Raw genomic sequence first — 17,417 nt, forward strand, 5'->3', positions numbered from 1 at the left:
TAGAATTTTATTTTTCATTTCAAAACTGTTATAAATATATATCAATTGATTTATGTATTTTCTGCCATGTAGGAAAATCATTGTACTGAAAAAGTTGAACAAAGAAGTCATTGTGTACAAAAGGAAGTTATGAACTTCAATACCAAAGGATACATTCTAGGTATGTAATTTTTTCTTTTTTAATTCTTATGTTAACAAAGTAGTGTATTAGTCATATTTTTGTTGTTGGTGCTTGACGACAATATTCAATGAAATCAAATCTTAACTTGACATACAACTTTAATTACATTCTAAATTGATCTATTCCATTGATAAACGTCAACATCTTTTTAAAACATTAGATTATCATCATATAGATTATTAAATATCCAAAAAACCATTGCTATGACCAAAATTATTACATATAAAAAATACCCGTGCGTTGCACGGGTAGAAGGACTAGTATATATATAATTCTCTTAACTTAAATTTTTATTAATTATCATATTTTATGAATTACTTAAATGATAAAATAAATTTAGAGTATTTGATAATTTATCAATTTAAAGTATTTAATTGAATTATATTCGTATAAAATTTTCATTGTAATTAATTTTGTAATTCGTCTTGATCTTAAATATTTTTTTTATATTTTTTTTATTGTATCAGTTATATACTTTTATTGATATTTTTTTAATGACATAATGTATAGGTAGATGTATATGGTATTTGACTACTATTAATTTTACTATTATTAATATAATTATTAAATTATATAGTATATAGATTATATACCAGAGATTACGTATATTATATATTATATTATAATATTTTATATTATAATATAATTTAATATATTAAAGTAACTATACTCATAATATTAATTATTATTTATTTATGTTATATTTTCTTTTAAATGTCTGTTCGTTTTTCAAAAAGAGCAATAATGACAATACTGTTGTCAAATCTAATGGCAATCGTTTCGTCTTTTCATGTGGGATTTTTCTGCTATAAATCTCCATCTCCATTCCACCCCAACCATCAGTTCAAACATATTATCCTTTCTTCCAACCCTCTTTCTACTATCCTTAATCAAGTCCAACCAAGTGGAAAACAACTTCAATGAAGAAATTATTAATAGAATGACTAGGTACCAGTTCTCTATTATTCATCTTAAGGACAAGGTAAGTTTAAAAATAGTTTCATCGATTTGTTATTTACAAAAATACCTTTTCTCTTTTTATTTCTGTCATCATTTTCAAATGAATAACAACCTTTTTCTTTCAGCTAATCTATTTTTTTGTTTTAAAATGTGAATATTTTGAGGTCATTGGGTTCGTTGATCGTGCATTCGTCATTCTTTATGATCATGATCTTGAACGCCAGTGGACTTTAACGGATGTTGAAGGCAATAGACATGTTGTCACTTATAACAAGAATTTAAAGAAACCATTGCTAATTGGAGGATGGCCTGATTTAAGAGACCTTTATGAACTACAAGATGATCACAATATTTATTTTGGATATGTCGATCATTCTTGCTTCCAGATCACTGTTTTTCCTAGTAAATGCAAACATTTGTCTATTGAACGTTTTTTAAAAAGACTTGCGTCAGATGAACCCCTTTTTAGAAAACCGAAGTTGCATTTTTGCATATTTCTCAATCCATATCACTGTCAAGCTAGCCATCTGGTGAAATTCATTTATATTTGTTATTTATATTTATCTTTTTATTTATTCATATTTATATTTCATATCTTTTATTATTTTGTAGTTTTTATTTAATTTTATATTTGATTAAATTTGTTAGGATTTGCTATTTGATTTTGGCAATTATCTTCGTCAAGGAAGATTTAAAACATTGTTCTTCATAGACTGCGCAAGATAGTCAAGTGCAAGCTACTGTTGAGAAATCATCCCAAAAAGTCTAACAAAATTGGAAGTTTCTGGAAGGAATTTTGTACTACTCATGGATTTGATGCAACTATAGACCTGGTGTTTGAAGTTGACCAGATGAAAAATAATAAGAATGTCAAAGTGCTAACATATTGTAATTTTTAATTCATAGTTGGTTTACTTTTCTTTTTTAACTACTGAGTAGCAATAGTTTTTGTTTTTATGTGTGCTACTTACGTAGTTCATGAAGCCAAACTTTTTTTATATTTTCAGCAATGCCTATGTACATTTTTATTTTCTATTAATGAAAGTAGTTTGAAGTATTTGTCAGATTCTATGAATGCAAATAAATAGATTAAGATGGAAGTTTAATTAAACATTGAATTAAAGTGACACATATTATAGTAAAAAATTAATAATTTATTTCAGAGCTTATTTTGTTACTAAAAATAAAAAATGTATGATCATATTGATTACTAAAAACCTATTGTATTAATAACACATTTGTTGTATTCAAAGAATGTTCTTTGGTGTGTTTTATAGAATTATTGTATGATTGTTTTTTATCAAATTAGTTTCATTGATATAGTATTTAGGGATGTCAAAAAAATTCGTACCCGCGGGTATCCGTGGATAAAACCCGCAACGGGTAGGAAATGGATATTAAAAATAGATACCCGCTACCCGCAGGTATGGGTATTTTTTATACCCGCATGTTAACTGGGCGGGTACGGGTATCATAGTATCCGTACCCGTGGATACCCGTACCCGCTAAACTTTACCTTTTATAAATATATATATATATATATATATATATATATATATATATATATATATATATATATATATATATATATATATTAGTAAACAACATTATGAGTCTTCATCCAATAATGGTGGTCAGATTCTTATCCCACAAATGAGTAAATTACTTCCATATACTGTGGAGGTATTGATGTGTCTCTAAGACTGGTTATGGACCAACATGGAAGGTAATGAAATTAACACTTTTACTTAAATATTTTAATTAAGTGATTGTTAGAAATTTTTACTGAACTTCTTATGTTTTAAGGCTCTTCTAGATTAAAATTGGACAACATGAAACTTTATACAATGTTGCAAGAGGTGGATATTGATGAAGTTAGTAATTTCTTTAATATTTTATTCAAAAATAAACTACAATATAAATTGGTAGTGATTTTTTATTTGTTTGTTTTTCAAGAATCAATCGGAGAAAGGGGACTTGTTGATCTAAGCACTAATTATGGTTAAATATTTATTTTTTAAAATATTTTTGTAAACACCCGCGGATACCCGTGGATATCCGCGGATATGAAAAAAATAGACGGGTACCCGCATAACGGATACCCGACGGATATGGGTACGGGTACGGGGCAAATATTTATCCAGCGGGTAGGGTACGGGGGAGCTACTACCCGTACCCTACCCGCCCCGTTGACATCCCTAATAGTATCAAGAAAGCCATTTGAATTGAACTTTTTTTAATCCAACTATTGAAATTCCTCTGCCATTTATGTTGTGGTAGTCTGCAATCATATTTATCATATTTATGTCTCATATGTATAGAGGTATTTTGTTTTAAGATGTGGAGATTATGATAATGTGTACTCAGATTGACAATTAATCAAATTAAAATTGCTTAATGTTTGACCACAGAATTTTTAACCAAGTTTCTATGAAGCTATCCTCTTCAGTGTATTATATATAGTACTTGCATAAAAAATACGTGTGTTGTTGTACCTACATAAAAAAGAAATGTGTTCTTAGCTGCAAAAACAAAAGAACTATGAAAGAATTCCTATTTCTATCATTGTTTCTGATCTATTAACAGTCCAAACTGCATGTTGTTTCTATTTTTAATGATTGTCTACTGATAAAAACTTTTTGTAGTCTTACAACTGCTTTCTATTACAATTACAAAATATTTGTCTTTTCACAATAGTGATTAAAGGTACAATGCCAAAAAAAAGTTTAACAAATACATTCATCAATATAGGAATGAAACAGTAAACACTTTTGCAGCCCTAAAGTCAACTTATTTTTGTTTTTGCTTCTTCTTACATTGTAACCTTTCAAAGTATTCTAAGTTTTTTTTTTTTCTGAAATGGAGCAAAAGGATTGTAAAAATGTCAGGTTTAGAAGGAAGATGGTGCTACAAGAAAGATTGCATGCAAGAAGTAATCAACATTCATGTAAGTTTCTAACATCTCATTTCACTCATGTACTTTGAAAATTCCTTGAACAAAGATGTATAATTTGTATTCTGAAATCTTTACAAAGTCTTCATTTTTGTGTCTATTTTTTTAGGTGTTGCAGATTACAAAGAAAAGAACGCAAGAAAAAAAAACTAAATATACCAACCATGGTTCTCAAAGTAGCCAAATATCAAGTTTCCTTTTTATAACTAACTTTAAATTTATTTATTTCGATTGGAACTTCACAAGACAGATTCATTATGAAATATGTTTCTTTTTGTAATGACAGATAAAATAAGTCAATCTGAAAAATTATTGGAAAATGCTATATAGAGGAAGTCATTACAAGAGTTGAATCTTAGTAAGTCTTTTGTTTCTAACCTAATTTTTTACAAATTCTTCTTATATCAATGAATGAAGTTTTTTTGTTTATTTTGTTACATTCACTTCTTTTACAATAATCATTTTACGGATGTACAGAACAACATGAACAACCTTCAAAATATGAATGCAATATTTCAGATAACAATTGGTGAGTGATCTTTGTTTGTTGTTCAATAATATGCCTCAAATCTCATTTTAATAAATAATAGGGATAAGTATGTTTTAGTCCTTGAACTTTGGCCAAAGATTGGAATTCGTCCCTGGTCGAAACTTTGATAAATTTTGGTCCCTAAACTTTAAAAATGAATGAATATAGTCCTTTTAACCCAATTATGTTGACTTTTTTTAACATGTCGAATGTGTTTCATGTTAATATTGGAGTTGTTTAAGCCATTTGACACATTCTCGGCTAAATATTTACTGAGAAATGCGTTTGAAACCTAAGAAAAAAGTTAACGAAATTGGGTTAAAAGGACTATACTCATTCATTTTTAAAGTTTATGGACCAAAATTTATCCAAATTTCGGCTAGGGATGAATTCCAATTTTGGGTTAAAGTTCAGGGACTAAAAACATACTTAACCCTAAATAATAACATAAGATTCATTTGAATGTAGTGGCTAAAAACAATATATCAAGTTCTTCTAGTACTGTAATTCACAATCAAATCAAAGAAAACTTAATCACTTCACAATCTCCAGCTTCTACTGTAACATACAATAGTACTTTCGGTATATTTCTGCATTCATCCTAAGTTCTTATATACCTATTGTAATTCCATGAAGAGGAAGATTTTAAAATTGATATGAAATTGTTTTTTTAGTGAGTACAGTTGTTAACAATAACAGATAGAGAAATAATGGACGAAACAATTACAATGGCAGTGCAGGTAAGTAGGTTTTTATTGATATATACCAATCTTCATAATGACAATGGCAGTGCATGTAAGTAAATTGTTTTAATAATTCTTTTCCATAGGTGGCACATTTGAAGTTGTAAATGATTCATATTTTGTCTCTAAAAATAAAGTTGTCAAATATTCTTTTCAAGTCATACAATCACTTCAAAACAGATTTTGTCTTGATGATGAAACAACAACAGAACAAAATGGTTTAAACACAACAAATGATTCTTCAACAACAATAACAGATGAAGGTAATTCAAAAATTTAATGCCAAACTTGAATAACTACATAATTTGAAGCATTAATTTAATGTATGTCATTTGACTACAATTGAACCAAATACTACAAGTACAAACGAATTGTATTGCAAAGGACAGTGGCAAGGTAAACGAACACCAATTGTACATAATTTGACAGTAAATATATGCATTTCATGCTAATACCTTTTAATGATGTTTAAAACTTCTCAATATTGGAGAACCTTGCTTGGAATGCTAATACTGTAAAGCTCAACTTTGGTATGAAGAAAGAGCAGAAAAATGTAATACCTCAAAGGAAGTTCAATTCTCATTGTGTTGCCAAAAGGGAAAGTGGAACTTCCGCTATTAAATAAACCATTTACTTTGCTTCAAGCTTTGTTAAACGGTGAAGATCATAGAAGCAAACTATTTTTACAGAATATAAGAATATACAACAACATGTTCTCATTTACTTCAATTGGTGGCAAGATAGATGCTTTAATGAACAATGGTTCTGCTCCACCACAATTTATTCTTAATGGACAAAATTATCATTGTATTGGCAGTTTATTGCCAAAAGATGGATCAAAGCCAAAGTTTGCACAATTGTACATATATGATACCGAAAATGAAATGAGTAACAAAGTGAAGCATTTCAGGTTAGTTAACATGTGTTTTATGTTGCTTAAATTAAATATTTAAATACATTTGTTGACATTTATTCCGTTAATTATGTTTTAGGTCAAACTGTAAGGAATCTGTTCTAGATGAATCATTGGTTGTTGATTTGATTAAAATGATTGACAATCACAATGTTCTGGCTAAATCTTTTAGAAGAGTTAGAGATTTGTCACTGTAAAATATGAAATCAGATTTCACCCTAAGACTATTTAGAGGCAGAAACAAAGACCCAGAGTCTACAACACACCTTCATGTGATGAAATAGTTGCACTAATAGTTGGTGATTTTGCCAATATGGATGTAGGCAGAGATATAATTGTAAAAAAATGTTATGGTAAATTGACAAGATTGCATGAAACTCACACGCTTTGATTCCACTACAATATCCTCTCATGTTTTCATATGGAGAGGATGGTTATGAAGAAGATATTCCAATAAGAGAATCTCATTCAAGAAGTAATCAAGGGTGAGAGTTCGAATTTCTTTGCGAGAATTTATTGCATTCAGAATACAACAAAGATCTATAGAATCTAGTAATATTATCAATCCATGCCGATTGTTCCAACAATTTTTGGTTGATTATTATACAATGGTTGAAGCACAATGATTGTCTTTCATTAGAGCTAATCAGAAGTTAATTCGTTGTGATATTCTTAATGGATTACAAGACACTGTTAATAGGGAGAGACAAATCCTTCTTTAACTAGAAGACGTATTGTCTTGCCTGGTTCATTCACTGGTGGTACCAAATACATGTTCAACAATTCTAAGGATGCTATGGTCATTTGTAAAAAAATTGGATATCCTGATTTGTTCATTACTATAACATGGAATGTGAATTTGAGTGAAATAAGAGAGTTTGTTTTGGTCAAAGGGTTATCCACTTTAGACATACCTGATATTGTATATAGAGTCTTCAAAATGAAGCTTGATGAAATGATGACAGATTTTAAAAAGAAGGATTTCTTTGGAAAAACCACTACAGGTTTATGTTCTGTATCAAATAATATACATTATATACATATTGATGAAATAAAATTCTTACAACTAATTTCATTCTTTTTTTCATATATCCAAGAATGTACACAGTAGAATTCCAAAAAGGAGGATTACCTCATGCCCATATACTTTTGTGGTTGGATGGAGAAAGCAAATTGAAAAATCGAATTGATATTGATAAAGTAATATCAGTTGAATTGCCCAATATGGATTTGTACCCTAAATTGGAAAAAGTTGTTTCAAGTTACATGATCCATGGGCCATGCGGACCTGCAAGATATAATTTATCGTGCATGAAGGAAGGTAGATGTTCTAAATTTTATCCAAAAAAATTCACATCTTCAACTTCAATTGATGAAGAAGGATATCCATGTTATAGAAGACTTGATAATGGTAAATTTATTAAGAAGAATTAAATTAAGCTTGACAATAGAAGTGTTGTTCCTTACAATCCACCTCTTCTAATGAGGTATCAAGCTCACGTCAATACAGAGTATTGCAACAAGATCAATTCAATAAAGTATTTGTTCAAATATGTGAACAAAGTTCCTAACAGAGCTACTTTTAAAATAAGCAACAACTCTGCATAATCTAACAAATCAAGCATTATTAATGAGATCAAGAGGTATTACGATTGTAGGTATCTATCACCATGTGAAGTAGCTTGGCGAATATTTGCTTTAGACATCCATCATAGATGGCCTCCTATTCAGAGATTGACATTCCATCTTCCTGGCCAACAATCAGCTTTGTTTAAAGATGATGATGATGATGATATTAATGTGGTCTTTAACATATACGAAAATGCTAACACAATGTTTCTAGCTTGGTTTGAGGCTAATAAAATTTATACAGAAGGAAAAGAATTGACTTATTTTGAATTTTCAAGCAAATTTGTGTGGTTTGCTAAAGAAAAAGAATGGAAACTAAGGAAGAAAGGATACAACATTGGCAGACTTACTTATATTCCTCCTGACTCTGGACACCTTTATTATTTGAGGATATCACTGACCATTCAAAAAGGTTGTATTGATTATGACAACATAAAGACCATTGATGGTAAATTTTATGAAACCTACCAAGAAGCTTGCTATGCTTTGGGATTGTTGGCTGACGACAAAGAATATATTGATGCAATCAAAGAAGCAAGTGAATTTGCTTCTAGTTATCAACTTAGAAGATTATTTGTTACTTTATTGTTGATGAATAGAATTTCTAAACCTGATGTAGTTTGGAGTTCTACTTGGAGTGTCTTATGTGATGGAATTTTGTACCAAAAAAGAAAGGAGATGAACTTACCAGGTATTGTATATTGTCATTTTTTTAAATGAATAGAAATATAATTTCTGATTGCATTAACTTTTTGATGCAGGTCTTCAAATTGAAGATGTTGAATTATAGAAAATTTGTCTGTTTCAAATACGAGAAATGTTAATGTCAAATGGTAGTTGTTTGAAAGATTATCCTTCATTACCTCAACTTGATATTTTATATTTACATACATTCCAGAATATATCTATTGTTGATGAGCTGCAATATAATAAAGAAGACATGGCCAAAGAACATGACATTTTGTTTAAAGCACTCAATGATGAACAAGTTCATGTATATCAGGATATCATGACAGCAGTTCTTTCAAAAAAGGGAGGATTCTTCTTTTTATATGGCTATGGTGGTACATGGAAAACTTTTTTGTGCAAGACATTGTCAGTTGCTCTGAGAAGCAAGGGCATGATTGTTTTGAACGTAGCATCAAGTGGAATTGCTTCTTTACTACTTCCTGGTGGAAAAACAACACACTCTACCTTCTGCATCCCACTATTAATTAATGATGAATCAACTTGCAACATAGCTCAAGGTAGTCTCCATGCTAAACTTTTGATGGCAACTAATCTGATTATCTAGGATGAAGCACCAATGATGAATAGAATGTGCTTTGAGGCATTTGATAGAACACTAAGAGATATTATGAAAAATGTTGATGGTGCCAATAATGCCAAACCATTTGGTGGTAAAGTCGTTGTGTTGGGAGGTGACTTTAGGCAAATTTTACCTGTTATCAAGAAAGGATCTAGGTTTGATATCATCAAATCAACAATCAACTATCTTGAGTTACGGAAGTGTTGTCAAGTGCTCAAACTCTCAAAGAACATGAGATTAAGTACTACAACAGATACTCAAACAACCAATGATATCAAAGAATTTGCTGATTGGATATTGAAGATTGGAGACGGAGACATGGATTTAAATACTAATGGTGAGTGCATGGTTAAGATTCCAAAACAGTTGCTGATTGCAAATACAGAGTTACTGTAACATCCCGTCAGGATATTACTGGTTTAAATAAATAAAACAATTAAATATATGAAGTCATAGCAATTTTGAATAACCTCGTTTCCCAAAGCGTGGGAAAATTTAAACTTTATTAAATGTTCGCATAAAGTTTATAAACATCTATTACATAAACCCAAAACAACAATGTTATAGTTTCACCCATCAGGGTTTACAACAGTTTCCAAAAGCAGATAAAGTAAATATAAGAAGTTTCCCCTAGTAGGACCCTCACTCGCGACTAAGCATCACCGGCTCCACCTGCATCAACATCCTCTGCTCACGTGTACCGCGTACACGATCATCGCCAAACACAAGCAGATAGGGTGAGCTTATGAAAATAACATACATCATCATAGATATCATATAATCAATTTAACAGATATAAACTCCACAAATATCAAAGTACCATCTCTTAACCAATTCTCTAATGTCTGGCCCCAACCAGACCATTCGTGTTCTACCTCTTCAAGTGATTTCCTCAAGGTAATTTGCTGCCAAACCTATCGGCCACAACCGACAGAGCACGTGCGGGAACCAATGCCACGAATCACACACCGCAACGCCAGGTGGAGCTCCCAATTACAAACATAGTCCGCAATGTCCCAAGACTACCAAACTCGTCAGCCAACAACTGAGGAGGGCAATCTAACTGGACCCAACCGTACTGGCCACAACCAGCACACGCACACCGGCAACACTCGCCAACCCGAGCTCAACTCAAGGGTTCCTCGTGTTCATCCGCCATCCTGAGCTCAACTCGAGGGATGCCATTCCGAGCTCAACTCGAGGAATGTACGTGCTTAACCCCTATCCCGAGCTCAACTCAAGGGATACGTTCCGAGCTCAACTCAAGGAACCCAGCAATCTTACCTTTAAGGCACCACTAAAAGCCTAGTAGAACACCCTACAAAGTCCAATAACTAGGACTTACAGCAGCCAAATCGCCTAGCGGGGGACACGTATCGCTAGGCGCCACAGCTTCCAGACCGCCTGGCGGGGGACACGTACCGCCAGGTGCCAAGCACCTCAAAATAGATTTCAAATTCTGCATCAACCGCCTGGCAGAAACTCCCACACTGCCGGGCGGACGCGACCCCATATCGCTTCTGTTGGTTCTCTATCACCTGGCGGGACCTCCCTCACTGCCAGGCGCCACCTGCATCAGACCCCACTGTTGCCTCGATATCGCCTGACGGCCAAACCCTTACCGCCAGGCGCTATATCAGTTGAGTCACTAGTTACTGTACTATTCTGAATTAAGTCACAGGAATTCATAACTAGACCACCTTAGCAACTCAACCAAGTATAATAGTCAGAGCTTCAGTCTTACCTTCTCATACACATTTTCTACCTTCAGATTCCAGCTAGTATAACACTACTTTGGTACATCACCCCTCGAGTGAATGTCTCCCTAACCAAAACTTCCACTCCCATCCATGTAACATATCATTGTATGTTTTGATAAAATAAACAGATTTATCTTATGTTAACATTCCTCACTTATCAATTCACAATTCGCTCATTACCATTACCCAGTTCATCTCTAGCTTCCTACTCCTAACCACCCAAGGCCTGTCAACAATTTTTGCCACCTCATGTCATTCCTCTAACTGCTAAAATTCTCATTTCCCATCCCTAACCTTCCTAATTTTATTCACTCTTCGACTTGACTCCAAGCTCTTCCCCACTTCCTCGCTGTCCCGCACAAACACCCAGGAACAGCACTGCCTCGAAGGCGCCTGGCGGCAAAGCCCGTGCCGCCAAGCGGCACATAGATTTTTGGGCAATTTCCCAGTTTTACAGCCCCTGCAAAAACAATCCTCATACCATCTGGATGCCCCCTTTTCTTCCTATCTCAACCAATCCTCTCCAAGAACCTAATATGAGTACCATCAACCCGCGCTTAGTCTAATTCCAACACAGTGGTTTTATTAAAATAAACTTTGTCCGGTTTAGTTCTACCAATCCGCCAAACTCCCAAATCCTACAACTCAATTTCACTGTTCCATCGGATTAAACATTTCATTACGCTCAAAATCAATGGAAAACAAGTTAGAACTTCTAGTACCCACTATCCCTTTGTTTATCCCCGATCAACTCAATGCAACAACACCCAAAATCACCAGAAATTGAGCCCAACAGACTCGCATCGCCTGGCAGAAATTCATCACCGCCAGGCAGTTCATCAACGAACCCAGAAAAGTGTAAAACTTCACGCATCGCCTGGCGGTCGGGAGTGTGCCGCTAGGCGGTTCCTCGTCTAGGAACCCCAAATCTCATAAAACTACATGCACCGCCTGGCGGCTATGAATAGCCCGCCAGGCGGTTTCTGGAAATTTTCCAGAAATCACAAAGGTTCAACCAGAAACGAACAATAATCACAATTATACATATATCCATCAATTCGAATACACTTATAAAAATTCTAACGTATGAAAGCTCCCCTAACCTGGATCCTTAGCTTTCAACCTTGATAAATTGAGGAAATCTCCTTTGATCACCAACCCTCCTTGGTTCCTTTCTATTCTGCCTCTCAAACCTCACTCCAACTCACAAAAATTTCAGATTTTCGTGCTCTCACTCTCTGTATATTTTCAGCTTGCCAAAACCCTTCCCTTTAACTCACTTTGGCCTTTTAAAGGTGTCCTAAAAACTAGGTAATAATGCAAAACGAACCTAAGACTTAATGGCGATGTTTATTGCCATTCATGGACCCCTTTATGATCCGTTTCCAGCCTCTCTTCCCCCTCTTGGCTGCCATTTCTTTAGGGTTTACGTTAACCCTTCACCTTCATGCCAAAAACCAAAAATGTCTAAAAAGTGTTCAATTTAAGTTCACCAAGATTTGAACCCCTCACCCTGCCAAAGCTTAGATCAATACCAGCCCACCAAGCCAATTCATATTTCATGCTAACAATTATAATTCAATCAACATATTATTTCACCACATGATCTTGCTATATTAAAATAACAATGAATAAGAATACAAAATGGCATACATAGGACTTGAACCCAAGTCCTCTCACACAAACCAAGTACTCTCAACCACTTGAGCTAGTACTTTACCACGACATTCCACTCATAATTAATGTCATAATTAATTCTCCTACACACATTTATTAATTATTTATTTATTTAATTAATTAAATTTCACGGGTCGTACATTACTCCCACCTTTAAAATTTTTCGTCTTTGAAAAAGAGAACTTACCAGAGAACAGATGAGGATAAGACCGCCTCATGGCATCTTCCATCTTCCATGTCATTTCCTGAGTTGCCTCATCCCATAGCACCTTCACCGTTCTGATCTCCTTCCCTCTGAGCTGCTTTACTTAATAATCAAAGATTCTCACTAGTCCAGCACCAACGATCAAGTCCTCTCGTATCTGTACATCATCCTCCTCCAGAATGTGCGTAGGATCCGCTATGTATTTTCTCAGCTGCGCCACATGGAAAACGTTATGTAAGTTTGCCAAGTGTGGTGGCAAAGCAACCTCATATGCAGCCGGTCCGATTCGCTTCGTGATCTGGTATGGGCCGATGAATCAAGGAGTCAACTTCCTCGATCTAAGAGCTCTCCCAATGCCTGCTGTGGGGGTTACACGGAGAAATACATGATCACCTACCTGAAACTCAAGCGGCCTCCTCCTCTTATCTGCATAGGATTTCTGCCGACTCTGAGTGGCCTTCATGCGATCCTGTATCATCTTCACCTTCTCAGTGGTCTGCTGCAAAAATTCTAGACCAAGCACTATCGACTCTTCGTCCTGCTGCCAGCACAAGGGTGTTCGGCATCTCCTACCGTACAATGCCTCATAAGGTGCCATCCTGATGCTGGAGTGATAACTATTATTATACGTGAATTCCACCAATGGCAGCATATCACTCAAGGTGCCCAGATGATCTAACACAGAAGTCTTCAGCAGATCCTCCAATGACTGTATAGTCCTCTCAGACTGTCCATCGGTCTGAGGGTGGTACGCCGAACTCATTCTCAGCTGAGTACCCAAGGCCTTCTGCAAAGACTGCCAAAACCTCGATGTGAACCTTGGGTCTCTATCAGATACAATACTGGCAGGCACACCATGTAGTCGAACCACCTCCCTGACATACAATTCTGCCAACTTATCTAAGGACATCTTCTGATTTATGGGCAAGAAGTGTGCACACTTCGTTAACCGGTCTACAATTACCCATATGGAGTCGTGTCCTCGCACTGATCTCGGTAAATGGGTGACGAAGTCCATGGAAATACTGTCCCATTTCCATTGAGGAATATCCAGAGGCTCCAACATACCACCCGGCCTCTAATGCTCAATCTTCGCTTTCTGACACACCAAGCAGGAAGCGACATAATCAGCTACATCGGTCTTCATACCTGTCCACCAGAAAGTAGCTTTCAAATCTTTATACATCTTAGTCATACTTGGGTGTATGCTAAGACGGCTCTTATGCCCTTCATCTAAAAGCATCTTCCTCAAAACTCTACTACCGGGAATACACACCCTCTCTCTGAACAGTAGAATATCGTCCCTACCCATTCTGAAGTCCTTCCTCTTCTTAGTCCCCAACTCACTAATGATCTGCTGTAGTTCCTGATCATTACCTTGCTCCACCCGAACCTCATCTAGAAACTCGTTGGTGATCCTCAGCATACTGCACCGTATCTGACCTTCACCCATATCCAACCCCAGGTTCATATCCCTTAACTATTCTAGCAACTCCAGCTCCCTAATCATTATAGCTGCCACATGAACTCTCTTCCGACTCAGAGCATCGGCAACGACATTGGCTTTACCAGGATGGTACAAAAGCTCAAAGTCGTAGTCTTTCAAGTACTCCATCCAGCGCCTCTGCCTCATATTCAGCTCTTTCTGATCAAACAAATATCTCAGACTTTTATGGTCGCTGAATACTTAGAACTGAGCCCCATACAAGTAATGTCGCCAGGTCTTGAGGGCAAAAACCACTGCAGCCAACTCCAAATCATGAGTCGGGTAATTCTTCTCATGCACCTTCAACTGTCTCGATGCATAGGCCACAGGTCGTTTATCCTGCATCAGCACACATCCCAATCATTGATAAGAGGCGTCACAAGGAACCTTAAACATTTTAGTCGTATCAGGAATCGCCAACACTAGTGCAGTAGTCAACCTCCTCTTCATATCCTCGAAGCAAGCCTCACATTCATCAGTCCAGGAGAAAGGCTGATCCTTCCTGGTAAGTGTGTCAATGGGCTTACCATCTTGGAGAAGCCCTCCACAAAACGCCTGTAATACCCAGCTAAGACCAGAAAACTCCGCACCTCAGTGACTGTTTGTGGCCTCTCCCACTTCACCACTGTATCGATTTTGGCCGAATCTACTGCTATTCCTTGGGCTGAAATCACATGACTCAGGAACTGCACCTCTTCCAACCAGAACTCGTATTTCGACAGTTTCCCATACAGCTGATGCTCTCTGAGAATCCCCAAAACCACTCTCAGATGTTCTGTATGTTCTTCTCGGCTCTCGAAATAGATCAAGATGTCATCAATAAACACCACTACAAACTGATCCAAATATGGCCGAAAGATCCGGTTCATATAATCCATGAATATGGCCGGCGCATTAGTCACCCTAAATGGCATCACTACATACTCGTAGTGGCCATAGCGCGATCGAAAAGCTATCTTCTGAACATCCTCCAGCCTGACTAGGATCTGATGGTACCCATATCTCAAGTCAATTTTTGAGAACAGTGTAGCTCCCCTCAACTAGTCTAGCAAATCGTCAATCCTCGGCAGTGGATACTTGTTCTTAATAGTTAACTTATTTAACTACCGGTAATCGACACACAATCTGGAGCTGCCGTCTTTCTTCTTCACTAGCAACACATGCGCACCCCGAGGTGATGCACTCGGACGTATAAACTTTTTCCCAAGCAGATCTTCAATATGATTCTTCAACTCAGATAACTCTGCTGGTGCCATCCGATAAGGTGCCATGGACACTGGACCGGCCTTGGGGATGAGATCTATAGTGAAATCTACATCCCGACTCGGTGGCAATTCTGGATTCTCATCTGGAAAGACGCCTGCGTACTCCTCCACCATAGGAATCCTGCTGATTCTCTCTGCAGTACTCAACTTCTCTACATGAGCCACTATCATGAAACATGTGGCGCCATCCTTTATCTCCTTCACAGCCTGATTAGAAGAGATGAGTTCCAACCCTACTGTCTCAGGGAATACCACCCTGCGTCGTCCGCAATCGATCACCACATGGTTGCTCGACAACTAGTCCATACCCAGAATGACATCCAGACCCTCCATGGGCAAGCAAATCAGATTCACCTTGAATCTGTGACCCGCCACCTCAATAGGGCATCCCACACAAACAGAACTGGTGGACACCTTGCCTGACGCTGGTGTGGCGACTATTAACTCGCACCCTAGCTCCCGTATCACAAGCCCGAGCCTCCTCACATATTCATTAGATATGAATGAATGGGTAGCTCGTGAATCATACAACACTACCACACGGTTACCAAACAACAAACAAGTATCCTGTACCAGGTTACCTGATTGAGTCGCCTCTATGGTCGTCAGCGCAAAGACACGCCCTGGTGCTCGAGGCCTATCTCCCACTGGTTTCCTGACTGATGCACCTCTAGCTGGTTTCTTATTAGGACAATGTCTGGCATAATGTCCTGTCTGATCACACACATAGCACTTGCCAGTGCTACTGCTACCTCCAGCACTGCCAGAGGGTTTTGGACAGTCCCTCCTCAAGTGCTCACCACCATAGTTAAAACACTGCAGTTTCCTGGATGAAGATGATGGTCTGGTGTATGGTTTCTTCTACTGACGGGGGTCGGTCGTGGTCCTCTGTGGTCGAGTCCCACCACTGGGTCTCGTCTCTAGCTGCTCCACCGCCTTGGCCTGCTCCACCGCCTTGGCCTGCTCCACCAAGATCGGAAACTCCCTGATGCGGAGTGGTACTATGAACCGGCGCAGATCATGTTTCAGCCTGCCCTCATACTTCCTGCACCTCCACTCCTCAGTGACTGCAGGTGAATAGAATCATGCCAGATACTCAAACCTATTTGTGTATGCCTGCACAATCAGGTTCCCCTGCTGGAAAGTGAGGAATTCAGTTTCCCTCTCATGTCTCGCTGAGTCTGGAAAATAATTCTCCAGGAATCTGGTCCTGAAGGAAGTCCAGGTGATCTCCTCGTCACGAGTCTACATCAATTGCTGCATGCCGACCCACCAGTACTCTGCATCTGCCACTAAGAGGAAAGTGACAAATGACAGCTTCTGCGCATTAGTGCAGTCTATCACTCTGCAGATCTTCTCGCACTCTTTCAACCATGCGACTGCCTCGTCAGGGGTGGATTTTCCAAAAAAACTTTGAGGGCTTATGCCTCATGAAATCCTCCATCGTCACTGGGCGTACCGGTGCCACCACGACTCTGGGCTGAGCAGCAATAGGATGCATCGCATCCACCATGCGATGAATCGCCTGAGCGATCTCGTCAGCTCCAGCAGTGTTCCTCCTCCTCCTGTTAGCCATGGCCTGAGCACGCCACATTTTTACAGCTGGTTAAATTACACAGCTTAAATTAGAATTCTACATCTAAAATTAAATTAACATGAAAGCACACAATCAATTTGTCACACAATTCGTGACACAATGAGCTCACTCCACTTAGCCCCAAAAATCATTTTGAAAACCATGCTCTGATACCAAATGTAACATCCCGTCAGGATATTACTGGTTTAAATAAATAAAACAATTAAATAT

General features: G+C 36.9%; 1 pseudogene; it reads right to left on the minus strand.

The window, feature by feature from the left end:
- Positions 1–14,339: 14,339 nt before the first annotated feature.
- LOC146882484 (uncharacterized) lies at positions 14,340–17,204 on the minus strand (annotated as a pseudogene).
- Between the last annotated feature and the right edge of the window lie 213 nt (positions 17,205–17,417).

Source organism: Vigna unguiculata, chromosome 10 (assembly GCF_037176805.1).
Source record: "Vigna unguiculata cultivar grain cowpea cultivar isolate G323 ecotype 2 chromosome 10, ASM3717680v1, whole genome shotgun sequence".
Taxonomy (NCBI): Eukaryota; Viridiplantae; Streptophyta; class Magnoliopsida; order Fabales; family Fabaceae; genus Vigna; species Vigna unguiculata.